The following is a 14,375-nucleotide window of genomic DNA, read 5'->3' as shown; positions in this document are numbered from 1 at the left end:
TGGGAAAATCTGTTTCTCATTCAATGCAGAATTTACAGATTTTACTCACAAACTGAGAGTGAAAGATCAGATGTGAAGGTGATTGAAGCTATTTTTTATAAGATATAATACAAAGTTTCATATTTTCATGTGTATTATTGATTTATGCAATAAAAATTAAAACGACTGGCACAGCCAGCAGCAGCGCTCCGTCCCTCACGAGTCTCTCTAAGCAGTACTGTACAGCCACATATGGGGTATTTACATTTGTCACTTATGGTGGATTCTGCTGTTCTGGCACCTTAGGGGCTCTTCCAGTTGGTCATGGCACTCTCAAACTATTCTGGTAAAGTCTGAGCTCTAATCTGGCACTTATTCCCCTCTGAGCTATGCCCTGTTCCACTAAAGTACTAGGTTATTGGTGTACTTAGGACAAATTGTTTACCAAATTGTACCTTTCATTTTCTTCACTTAGTCTTTTCTAAAATTAAAAATTTGGGGCCAAAGCAACATTTTAGAGGAAATTTTTTTTTTATTTTTTCACTTACCCAGCCCGATGTTATACAATTCTGTGAATTGCAGGAGGGTTAAAAAGACTCACTACACCCCTAGATGAATTCCTCAAAAGGTGTAATTTCCCAAATGGGGTCACTTGTCAGGGTTTCTGCTCTTTTGGTATGTCAGGGGCTCTTCAAATGTGACATGGCATCCACAATCGATTCCCATCAATTTTGTACTCCAGAAGTCAAATGACGCTCCTTCCGTTCTCAGCCCTGTCGTGCGACCAAACAGTAGTTTTCCACCACATATGGGAATCAGCATGCTCAGGAGAAATTGCACAACAAGTTGCATGGCCCATTTTTTCCTGTTAAGGTACCTTCACACGAAGCGACGCTGCAGCGATAGCGACAATGATGCCGATCGCTGCAGCGTCGCTGTTTGGTCGCTGGAGAGCTGTCACACAGACCGCTCTCCAGCGACCAACGATGCCGAGGTCCCCGGGTAACCAGGGTAAACTGTTGTGAATTGGATTTTTGGCTCCCTCTTGTGGTCACTAGCGACATGAGACTTTGAGTTTCTTTCCTCAGCTTGGTACCCACCTGGCTCGTTAGTCCAGGGGTGTTGCTATTTAAGCTTCCTGGATTTTCAGTCTGGTGCCTGGCATCGTTGTAATCAGTTCCTTTCTGTTTGCTCCTGTCTGCTGGTCCTGGTTCCTGCAAAATAAGCTAAGTCCTGCTTCCTTATTTTTTGGTTATTTGCATTGCTCTTATTTTTGTCCAGCTTGTACTAAATGTGATTCCTGATTTTGCTGGAAGCTCTAGGGGGCTGATATTCTCCCCCCGGGCCGTTAGACGGTTCGGGGGTTCTTGAATATTCAGCGTGGAAATTTTGATAGGGTTTTTGCTGACCGTATAAGTCATCTTCCTATATTCTGCTATTAGTCAGTGGGCCTCTCTTTGCTAAAAACCTAGTTCATTCTTACGTTTGTCTTTTCTTCTTACCTCACCGTTATTATTTGTTGGGGGCTTGTATCCAACTTTTGGGGTCTTTTCTCTGGAGGCAAGAAAGGTCTATCTTTTCCCTTCTAGGGTTAGTTAGTTCTCCGGCTGGCGCGAGACGTCTAGAACCAACGTAGGTACGTTCCCCGGCTGCTGCTATTTGTGGTGCTAGGATCAGGTATACGGTCAGCCTAGTTACCACTGCCCTATGAGCTGATTTTTGTGTTTGCAGACTTGGTAATAACTTCTGAGACCCTCTGCCATTGGGGTCATAACAGTAAACATCGGGTTGCTAAGCGCAGGGCCGCGCTTAGTAACCCGATGTTTACCCTGGTTACCAGCGTAAAATGTGAAAAAAACAAACAGTACATACTTACATGCGTCCCTGGCGTCCGCTTCCTGTACTGACTGAGCGCCGGCCCTAACAGCAGAGCGGTGACGTCACCGCTGTGCTGTACTTTCACTTTCACTTTATGGCGCTCAGTCAGTGTGGGAAGCGGACGCCAGGGGACGCATGTAAGTATGTACTGCTTGTTTTTTTTACATTTTACGCTGGTAACCAGGGTAAACATCGGGTTACTAAGCGCGGCCCTGCGCTTAGTAACCCGATGTTTACCCTGGTTACCAGTGTAAAATATCGCTGGTATCGTTGCTTTTGCTGTCAAACACAACGATACACCGCGATCGGACGACCAAATAAAGTTCTGAACTTTATTCAGCGACCAGCGACATCACAGCAGGATCCTGATCGCTGCTGCGTGTCAAACGAAACGATATCGCTATCCAGGACGCTGCAACGTCACGGATCGCTATCGTTATCGTTACAAAGTCGTTTCGTGTGAAGGTACCTTTACCCTTGGGAAAATGCTAAATTTGGGGCTCAGTTTTTTCCTTCCACAGTGCTTTAATTGTTGTGAAATTCTTGAAGGGTTCATAAACTTCCGGAATGAGGTTTGGAGCACTTTGAGGGGTGCAATTTTTAAAATGGTGTCACTTTTCAGTATTTTCCTGTCATATAGTCTCCTCAAAGTCACTTCAAATGTAGAGAAAGCGAATTTGAACTCTAGTGGCACCTATTGGAAATAGGAGTCCTACAAGTCAGTATCGACTCTTTAATGAGACTTGGATAAAAGCCAAATCAGAATCCCAATTTGCAGACACGGTGTTTCGGGGTATTGCACCTTGTCAGTGCCAAGTATGAGACCTGATTTGGCTAGGCGAGTGGCTAAGACTGGGATCTAAGGAATAAGGTTTCTCCTTGTGGAGAGTGACATGCCAGGTCTGACACACCAGCATGAGGAGACTTAAACGCCGTGCATGCTCCTCTGGGAATTTAAATATGCAAATTGACTCTTCAGAGAGAAAGAGGACTTGAACTTTAGTGCCACCTATTGGAAAGTTGTTTAATAACTATTTTGTGTGATATAACTATCTGGTTTAAGGGCATAAAAATTTAAAGTTTGAAAATTGCTAAATTTTCAAAATGCAATAAGTCTGATATTTTCACAAAAAAATTCCCCAATAAATCGACCTAAATTTACTACTTACATGAAGTACAAAATGTCATGAAAAACAGTTTCAGAATCACTGAGATATTTTGAAGGGTTCCAGAGACACTGGTCAGAATTGTAAAATTTGGCCTGGTCAGGTGAAGACGAGCTTGGTGTGAAGGGGTTAAATATCTGGTTCATCAATATATGAGGTTAGTGTATTTTGGCACTTTTTTTGTGCTGACTATTTAAGCACGCCCAATAAATAATAGATAAGTACATGTTGTCTTGGTCATTAGTTAATATAAAACAGATTTTGCCCCAAAAGGCTTTTAACTTTAGAAAACATGGATTTAACCAAATTCTCTCTTTACATATTTTCAAGTTTTTTCATATTTCATCAAGTAGGTGGGGGTAAGCTACTTGTTGTTCCCATGGACGGAAGTCACTGGCTCAGCATGCGTCTTGTGGTAGAGAATCTCATGCAAAATGGACATGATGTTGTTGTCGTAATGCCTGAAAGCAGTTTAACCATGGGTGGATCAGAAAAATACACTATACTGACCTTCCCTGTTCGATACACCAGTCAAGAGATAAGTGCTTACTTTCAGAAACTTAGTAATGAGCATTTTACGCTGCCCTCACCTTTCCCATGGATTGCTACTGCAATGCTAGATAGTATGATGGTTATAAACAGATTCCACTGATACATAGTAATTAAATCATAAGCCCATAAAAAGGGTCAATATGGACACTCATTGAGAACACTCCAAAAATATAATTCCTATAAAACACCCACGGAGTAAACAGTCCAAAGCTCATGTGAGTAGAAACATACAAAATTGTATTATTTACTACATAAAGACATATAATAGTCTATAGACAGAAAAGACAAGGTACATCCAAAGCTCATATGTGGAGGACAGACAACCATTGAAATAACAGTGTGGGACAGTCCCAAACGCATATATATATGTTAATCCACCCGGTAAAGCTGTTATACAATAATATGTTTAAAGGTGCATAGTGCAGATCCAAAAAAGAACTGGGCCTAAATGGTTGTTAGAAGCTCTCAGTGTAATTATTAGCGCATTACAAGTACATACGCAACCAAAGAGAGCATTCAATACTAATATGCTGGTCTTACCCATCAATCAATGCCAAGGTGTGTCCAGAATGCAGAACCCGGGGCGCGTTTCGCTTGGGCTTCCTCGGGGGGCTGTGATTATGTGTGTGTCCTAGGGGATATATATGAGAGACTAGCAGCTGTGTGTAATGATCAGTGCCATAATTGGCGCATGCGCGCCGCCTTGCCGGGCATATACAGCACATCAACCCCGGCAATCTCTGTGCATACAGCAAGTAGAGGAAAATCCTCTTGACGTCACTTCCTGCTATGTGACATCCGGATACCGGGAGGGATGAGCAACACACCAAGCTGTGGTGCGCATGCGCAGGCGCTGTAAACTCCATTTTACATCAGGGAACAGAAAAAGGCAGAGTGTACGCATAAAAAATAATTCACCTCACTTATATTTACATTGAGTGAATTTTTTTTCACTCCATATTATACCTACCAGATATCTGCTACCCTCTTCCCATCTCTCTTTTTTGGACTCTTCTATATTTAAAATAGATATGAGATTGGGTTTTGTTCCATCTTGCGTTATGTCGCGTTGGTCTGTCACTTTCGATCATAGATACAGTCATATGAAAAAGTTTGGGCACCCCTATTAATCTTAAGCTTAATGTTTTATAAAAATTGTTTTTTTTGCAACAGCTATTTCAGTTTCATATATCTAATAACTGTTGGACACAGTAATGTTTCTGCCTTGAAATGAGGTTTATTGTACTAACAGAAAATGTGCAATCTGCATTCAAACAAACTTTGACAGGTGCATAAGTATGGGCACCCTTATCATTTTCTTGTTTTAAATACTCCTACCTACTTTTTACTGACTTACTAAAGCACTTTTTTTGGTTTTGTAACCTCATTGAGCTTTGAACTTCATAGCCAGGTGTATGCAATCATGAGACAAGCTACTTAAAGTGGCCACTTGCAAGTTGTTCTTCTGTTTGAATCTCCTCTGAAGAGTGGCATCATGGGCTCCTCAAAACAACTGGCTAATGATCTGAAAACAAAGATTATTCAACATAGTTGTTCAGGGGAAGGATAAAAAAAGCTGTCTCAGAGGTTTAACCTGTCAATTTCCACTGTGAGGAACATAGTAAGGAAATGGAAGAGCATAGGTACAGTTCTTGTTAAGGCCAGAAGTGGCAGGCTAAGAAAAACATCAGAAAGGCAGAGAAGAAGAATGGAGATCAGTCAAGGACAATCCTCAGACCATCTCCAGAGAGCTGCAGCATCAACTTGCTGCAGATGGTGTCACTGTGCATCGGTCAACTATACAGCGCACTTTGCACAAGGAGAAGCTGTATGGGAGAGTGATGCGAAAGAAGCAGTTTCTGCAAGCACGCCACAAACAGAGTCGGCTGAGGTATGCAAAAGCACATTTGGAGAAGCCAATTTCTTTTTGGAAGAAGGTCCTGTGGACTCATGAAACCAAGATTGAGTTGTTTGGTAATACAAAAAGGCGTTATGCATGGCAGCAAAAAAACACAGTGCGTTGTATAGTTGACCGATGCACAGTGACACCATCTGCAGCAAGTTGATGCTGCAGCTCTCTGGAGATGGTCTGAGGATAGTCCTTGACTGATCTCACCAATCTTCTTCTCTGCCTTTCTGATGTTTTTCTTGGCCTGCCACTTCTGGCCTTAACAAGAACTGTACCTGTGTTCTTCCATTTCCTTACTATGTTCCTCACAGTGGAAATTGACAGGTTAAATCTCTGAGACAGCTTTTTGTATCCTTCCCCTCAACAACTATGTTGAATAATCTTTGTTTTCAGATCATTTGACAGTTGTTTTGAGGAGCCCATGATGCCACTCTTCAGAGGAGATTCAAACAGGAGAACAACTTGCAAGTGGCCACTTTAAGTAGCTTTTCTCATGATTGCATACACCTGGCTATGAAGTTCAAAGCTCAATGAGGTTACAAAACCAAAAAAAGTGCTTTAGTAAGTCAGTAAAAAGTAGGTAGGAGTATTTAAAACAAGAAAATGATAAGGGTGCCCATACTTATGCACCTGTCAACTTTTGTTTGAATGCAGATTGCACATTTTCTGTTAGTATAATAAACCTCATTTCAAGGCAGAAACATTACTGTGTCCAACAGTTATTAGATATATGAAACTGAAATAGCTGTTGCAAAAAAAACAATTTTTATAAAACATTAAGCTTAAGATTAATAGGGGTGCCCAAACTTTTTCATATGACTGTACCCCTTTTTTTATGCGTACACGCTGCCCTTTTGTGTTCCCTGATGTAAAATGGAGTTTACAGCGCGTGCGCATGTGCACCACAGCTTGGTGTGTTGCTCATCCCTCCCGATATCCGGAAGAGACATAGCAGGAAGTGACGTCAAGAGGGTTTTCCTCTACCTGCTGTATGCACAGAGATCGCCGGGGTTGATGCGCAGTATATGCCCGGCAAGGCGGCACGCATGTGCCAATTATGGCGCTGATCATTACACACAGCTGCTAGTCTCTCATATATATCAGCTAGGACACACACATAGTCACAGCCCCCTGAGGAAGCCCACGCGAAACACGCATCGGGGCTGCATTCTGGACACACCTTGGCAGTGATTGATGGTAAGACCAGCATGTTTAGTATTGAATGCTCTCTTTGGTTGCGTATGTACTTGTAATGCGCTAATAATTACACTGAGAGCTTCTAACAACCATTTAGGCCCAGTTCTTTTTTGGATCTGCACTATGCACCTTTAAACATATTATTGTATAACAGCTTTACCGGGTGGATTAACATATACATGCGTTTGGGACTGTCCCACACTGTTATTTCAATGGTGGTCTGTCCTCCACATATGAGCTTAGGATGTACCTTGTCTTTTCTGTCTATAGACTATTATATGTCTTTATGTAGTAAATAATAAAATTTTGTATGTTTTTACTCACATGAGCTTTGGACTGTTTACTCCGTGGGTGTTTTATTGGAATTATAGTATGATGGTTGTATTTAATACGTTTTACCAGACATGTGAGAGCTTAGTGCCCAACCAGCAGTTAATTCAAAAACTTCGGGATGAGAAGTTTGACGCAGTATTCACAGATCCATTTTTACTATGTGGTGTAATGCTAGCAGAACATCTTGACTTGCCGAATGTGAACTTCCTTAGGGGGTTGCCCTGTGGCTATGACTATGACAGTGCTCAGTGTGAAACCCCACTGTCATATGTGCCTAGACAATTTGTAAGTTCTCTGACAAAATGACGTTTATCAAACGCGTGAAATATCTGATGATCGAGCTGCTGGAGCCATATTATTGTGGAGTTATTTATTCTTCTTAGGTGCGATTAGCTACAGAGCTCTTGAAAAAAGATATTGCCCCTGTTCAGCTTTTCAGCCGAACTTCTATTTGGCTTCTAAGATATGAGTTTGTCTTTTGAGTACCCGAAAACGTTAATGCCAAACATGGTTTTTATTGGAGGCATCAACTGTAGACTACAGAAGTCTCCTCCCAATGTAAGTCCTATTTTTCTTTGCACATTTTACACAAATAATCAACAATATATCCGCGCTGGGTATGGTTCCCTTTGATATGTCTCAATTCACAGGTTATTAATGTTTTACCTTATTGGGTGCAGTTAGGACTTTCAGCTTATCCTTTTATCCACTGGAATCCAAAATTAAAAACTATAAGATAAACATATAGAGTATTTTTTGGTGTTAAAACGGCACACACACCATTAAAAACACATATAGTGCACATATATGTTCATGCGTCATTTGTTTGTTAGTCTTGCAGGTGTTCTCATTAGGGAGAATGTTACCTGTTATAGTCCGGTTAACAAATTCTCTTCCTTATGCTTATCGCTCTAATCCTCGTAGCCTAATATCCAAAAGATAGTGGATAAAAGGATAAGCTGAAAGTCCTAACTGCACCCAATAAGGTAAAACATTAATAACCTGTGAATTGAGACATATCAAAGGGAACCATACCCAGCGCGGATATATTGTTGATTATTTTCCTGCTTATAGTATATGATTCAGAGAAGTGGTACTGTATCAATATCTGCTGCAGGGAACCAACTGAGTAAGCGCCATTGGCACTGAAGTACGACATTTTACACAAATGTTACTGAATTTAAAGGGAATCTGTCACCCCCCCCACCCCCCTGAATTTAAAGGAAATCTGTCACCCCCCACCCCCACCCCCCGGGATGTATATGACCTATTAATATGGGTATACAGGCAATAGAAATACTTAACTAGTCCTACCTGTATGCCTCATATTAACGGTCTTGTTGTTGAGAAATGTTATATTCTTTCCTTGTGCTAATGATTTCTTCCAGGCCCTGATGCGTGCGGTGCCTGAAAGAAATCCCCGCCTCCTGTCTTCATTGTAATACTACCTTCTTCACATGCATATCAGCTTTGGCCCCGGAATCCCACGCCTTTACCCTGAACTCCCTCAAAAATCCATACCTCTTCCTCCATTCAATGAGCACTGCATTCAAGGATCTTCTGCGCAGGCACCAGTGAGTCACCATGGTACAGCATATCGGTGTATTATACAATATAGCGGTGTATTATACAGTATAATACAGCTATTATACAGTATAGCTGTGTTTTATACAATACAGCGGTGTATTATACAATATAGTAATGTTTTTTCAGTATAACAGTGTATTATACAATATAGCAGCGTATATCAGTATAGCGGTGAATAACACACTATAGCAGTATATTTTACAGTAGAGTGGTGTATTTTACAGTATAGCATTATATTACACAGCATAACGGTGTATTATACAGTACATTATAGTGGTGTATTATCCAGCAATGTGGTGTTTTATTCTTCGCGCACAGGTAAGCACATGGTTCTTAGCAATTGCATTTAGATTTAGGAGACCAGTCTAATGCAAATTAATTACTCTAGAATTGATATGTCATGGTGAAAACAACTAGTTATGGAAACAGACTAGACAGGAAAGCCGAGTTGTCCTAATTAATTCATGTTCGACATCCGCTTTAAATGTTTGGTGCTGCAATGTACATGTTCAGTGCGGGGATGGAGTGCGAGTTTGTTGTATATTACAGCTGATACTCTCCGGAATCTGGCATCAATAGTGACAGTGACAGCTAGATGGTTGACAAACAGAGGGGTCTTTCTCTGTACACCATTGAGATCATCATATCAGGGCAGTTGGAAGCCTAACAATGTTTTTTGGGTCAGCCATCTACATCATCCTATTAGGCCATGCTAGATGGTGGGTCGGTGACCGCTGATACGCTTTTTAATGTTCCACCCACACCCAGACTCCTAGTAAAACAGGAGTCAGGAACAATGTCCCCACCCCTGTGCGTATAACTCCCAATAGGAATTATATAAGAGGAGGACAACGGGAGTATATATAGAAAAGTAACAATTTTATTGAAAAACACAATTAAAAACACACACATTTAAAAGACACCAAATGAATGTACCAGGAATCCATATTATATCCCATTTTAACAACCAACCATTGGAATGTACAAAGAGAAGATGTGCGGTAACTCCATGTGATCCTACCAAGTGGACCCAGTTCCCAATGACCACCCTATATCCGCAGTAATACATATAAGCCTGTGCAACTATGAAGTTAGAAAAGGTGCCAATACAAGAACCTGATCCACAATGGAGACTAACATGGAGAGTGCCCGGAGGAGCAGCAAGAGTAACAAGCCATGCGGTGTTAGAAAATCCACCTCCCAGAGCACAAGCACAATCTTACCCACATGAGGATCCCTGGACTGAGCGTCACCCCCGACGCACGTTTCGCTGCTATCCTAGCGGCTTTCTCAAGGTGAAGTGTCATTTCCTCAAAACACCTAACCTTATATCCTGTAGGACCTGCGTCACATGACAGTCATGTGACCGGGTATTTACACCACTGCTTGTATCGGCGCATGTGTCCACCGCTCTCCGCCCCGCAGCCCCGTGGGCCGGCCCACGTCTGAAAAACAGTGAATGGCAGCCAGGTAACCCCCAGCAACCAAACAGCCACTCACAGATGCACCGCAGCCGGACTTTGGAGGTGAAGGGGGGGAGGCAAGTGAGCACACGCGCACTGCAGCCTATAATTTGCACCCTACCACAAACTTATAATTTTATATTCTATTATTCAACACCGCAACTATACAGTCTGTACAATGCCCATTATAACATACAAAATGCAATTTAAGCAATATTCCAATTCCGCAGTTGCAGCGAAGTGTGATGTCATCATTAGCATGATAGATTAGGATGACATCACTGTCATGTGACGCAGGTCCTACAGGATATAAGGTTAGGTGTTTTGAGGAAATGACACTTCCCCTTGAGAAAGCCGCTAGGATAGCAGCGAAACGTGCGTCGGGGGTGACGCTCAGTCCAGGGATCCTCATGTGGGTAAGATTGTGCTTGTGCTCTGGGAGGTGGATTTTCTAACACTGCATGGCTTGTCACTCTTGCTGCTCCTCCGGGCACTCTCCATGTTAGTCTCCATTGTGGATCAGGTTCTTGTAATGGCACCTTTTCTAACTTCATAGTTGCACAGGCTTATATGTATTACTGCGGATATAGGGTGGTCATTGGGAACTGGGTCCACTTGGTAGGATCACATGGAGTTACCGCACATCTTCTCTCTGTACATTCCAATGGTTGGTTGTTAAAATGGGATATAATATGGATTCCTGGTACATTCATTTGGTGTCTTTTAAATGTGTGTGTTTTTAATTGTGTTTTTCTGTTCAAATAATTTTTATTAATTATTTTGAAATTTTTATGTTGCAAAACTTTTTGTAAATTCACGCAGGGTAAGATTGCGTATAAAGTATAGATTATAACATATTATAACATATATAGTTTGACATGTATAAACATTGTAAGTTTGATTTCATGTATATAAAAACAATACGTCTTTTTTAGAATATTAAGTTATATATTGATTTTAGGAGGAAGGGAGGGAGGGAGGGGGAGGATAGGGGATAGATGTTATCCCAGTGAGACCATTTCTTTGAAAATTTGGGTAGTTGGTTATTTAACATTGCAAATTTCATTTCGTAAGACCTATGTAATGTGATTTTCTCTGTAATATCCGAGAAGGAAGGTGGAAGCTTATTTTTCCACATTGTGGCTATAGTATTTTTAATTGTGAGCAGGATTTGAAGAATGATATGTTTCTTGTCCGGACTATGTTCTGAGAGACCTAATAATAAGAGAGCTGTTTGTGGGCTTAAGCTTTCTGTTTTCTTTGTAATCTTATTTATGATGTCAGAGGTTTGAGACCAAAGTAAATTTAATTTTGGGCAACTCCAAAACATGTGAAGTATATCCCCTTTTTGACCACATTCTCTCCAGCATAAATGTGAATTATCCTTTCCAAAGTGGGCCAGTCTGACTGGAGTGTAGTACCATCGAGAAATGACCTTGAAATGAGATTCCTGTAGAGACATTGAGAGTGTAGAGTCATATGTTGAGGTTAATGCTGTTTGCCAGTCCTCTTGCGAAGGCGAAATATTTTAATTCTCTTTCCCATTTATTTGTATGAGAGCTTTTTACCATATCAGCATCATGATTTAGCCAACCATATATATATTTGTGGCTCCAGAATATGCCGTGATTCAAGTTGCTTATAAGATTCAGAGTGGCTTCTGAGAGTCTGGGTTTCCTCCTGAAAAAGGAAGAAATTAGCTCTTTCAGGGATAAATATTCGATGAACATCGACGACGGAAGTTTAAATTTGGTTTTAATGTCGCTAAATTTTAGAAAATTGTTTCCATCGTGTATGTCTTTGAGCCTTTCGATATGGTAGTCCTTCCATGTTGCCGATATGATTTGGTCTGTGAAGCTAGCTATAGTATGGAGGTGTAGAAGTCTTAAAATAGACATCTTTGGAGTCCCTTTTTTTAGAGTTGAAATTTTTTTCCAAGCATTTATGGTTGCTTGGAAGACAGGGTGGTTGGGGATGCTTGTGTGCTGACCAAGGAAAGACTTTGTAATTATATTTTTAAGATTTTTGTTATTATTTATATGTGTTTCTAGATCTATCCAAGCCGGGGAGCCAGAACTCAACAACCAATGCCTACTCTGTTTGATGATTATTGTTTGATGGTGAGCTGATATGTTGGGGACACCTAAGCCTCCATGACCTCTTTCTTTGTATGCTAGACTTAAGGGGATTCTTGGCTTTTTGTGACTCCAGATAAAGGCATTTATGTCTTTTTGGAGAGAAGTAAGCATTGAGTCGTTAATTGGGAGAGGAATATTACCTAATACGTACAGTATTTTAGGCAGTGTGTAAACTCTCATAGCTAGGACTTTGCCCCAAAGTGAAAGACTCTTATTCCCAAACAGAGTAGAATCGGAGCCGATTGTTTTGCGTAGGGCGCTTATATTAGCCTTTATTAAATGGGAAAAGTTGCTAGATAAGATAGTCCCTAGATAAGTGATTTCTTTTTGTGCCCAATTTATAGGGGATATTTCTTTTATTTTTTGAATTTGTTTTTCATTGAGATTGATTTGTAATATGTTGGATTTTCTCTCGTTGATTTTAAATTGTGAGAGTGATGAGAATATTTTGAGTATTTTGTGAAGTTCTTTTATAGAATTTATGGGGTCTGTGAGGGTGAGCAAAATATCATCCGCAAAAAGACTAATTTTAAGTTGGCGAGAAGGGGTGTTTATACCTTTAATGTTTTCATTCTGTCTGATATGTTGGGCAAGAGGCTCCATAGCCATATCAAAAAGAAGGGGGGACAAGGGGCATCCCTGCCTCGTTCCATTGGAAATGGAGAAGGGGGCAGAGGAGTGATTATTTGTAAAGATTTTTGCTGTGGGGTTTTGATATAAAGCAAATATGGAGGAGATTAAGTTGTTATTGAAACCAAATTTAATCAGCGTTTGTTTGAGGAAGCACCAGCTTAAGCGGTCAAACGCTTTTTCAGCGTCCAGAGAAATAAATATTGTAGGTTGCTTGGTGGAGATAGCAATTTTTATTGCATTAATTGCTCTTTCTTGTACCATCTGAAGCATGGCGGTTTCTCACAAAGCCTATTTGATCTTTATTAATCAATTCAGGCAGCACTTCTCCAAGCCTGTTGGCAAGGATTTTAGCGTAAATTTTAATATCCGAATTTATGAGAGATATAGGACGAAAATTTGTAATGTTTTCGGGATCTCCTTTGGGTTTAGGTATAAGAACTATGGATGCCTCTAACATCTCCTTGGGAAAAGCACCGGAGAGAGAGGCTGAATTAAGGGTTTGAGATAGCTGCAGGGAAAGAAGACCGCAGAATGTCTTGTAATAGTCATTACCAAAGCCATCAGGGCCTGGGGACTTTGCCTCTTTAAGGTTTTTGATGCAATCCTCTATTTCATCAGCTGTGAAGGGCGAGGTGAGAGAGGCCAAGTCCTCCACTGAGATCCTTGGGAGATTGAGGGAGGAGAGATAAGAGGTAATGTTTTTTTCGTGGCTTTGCGAGAGGGTGGGAAGGGAGTTTATATTGTATATTTTTTCATAGTAATTTGCGAATTCATTTGCGATGTCTTGTGGATGTACTAAGATTCTTCCATCAGAAGTTCTGATTTTGTTGATTCTTTCTCGTATTCTTTTATTTTTGATTCTGCTGGTCATGAATTTGGTGGGCTTGTTGATGGAAGTATACATTTTAAATTTGGAGGAGGCTACCATTTGATCAAAAGAGGAAAAGATCAGGAGTCTAAGTTCTTGTCTCAGTTTAGAAATTTCTAATTGTAGGTTTAAAGATGGCGTAGGAAGGGCTATTTGAGAGTTGATTTTCTTTTTTAATTGAGTTTGAATGTTTTCTATCTTAGATTTGTTATTTATCTTTTCTTGTGATGTGAGTTGGATAATTATTCCCCTAATAACTGCCTTATGGGCACACCACTTGATGATGGGGTTCATATTTTCCATGTCGTTTTCCTTGAAATAATTTTTAATTGAATTTTCAATTAAGTTTTTGTAGGAAGGCTTATTGATAATGTATGGGTTACATTTCCACGTATTTCTATTGTTGATCGGTGGTCCCAAAGCGAGCATCCCGATTACTGGAGAATGGTCAGAGATTGTTTTGTCTCCTATGTATATTTTTTCAAATTTTGGGAGTGTAAACACATCCGAAAGTATTAAATCAATTCTCGAGGCCGTCTGATGTACCTCAGAGAAATGAGTATACTCGATGGAGGATGTGTTAATACATCTAAAAATATCAAAGAGCTCACTTCGGGACAGCCAACCATCCAAATCAGCAGACGGTGGCCTCTTCTTAGAAGATGAGTCAAT

The 14,375-nt window shown here is 40.6% G+C and overlaps 1 protein-coding gene across 1 annotated transcript in view; it reads left to right on the top strand.

The window, feature by feature from the left end:
- Positions 1 to 14,375, top strand: part of LOC143784284 (UDP-glucuronosyltransferase 1A1-like) — a 192,447-nt gene that overhangs the window by 65,522 nt on the left and 112,550 nt on the right. The window lies entirely within an intron of this gene.

This window comes from Ranitomeya variabilis, chromosome 7, assembly GCF_051348905.1.
Source record: "Ranitomeya variabilis isolate aRanVar5 chromosome 7, aRanVar5.hap1, whole genome shotgun sequence".
NCBI lineage: Eukaryota > Metazoa > Chordata > Amphibia > Anura > Dendrobatidae > Ranitomeya > Ranitomeya variabilis.
The sequence above is the reverse complement of the archived record's forward strand: the minus strand, read 5'-3'. Positions and strand labels throughout refer to the sequence as shown.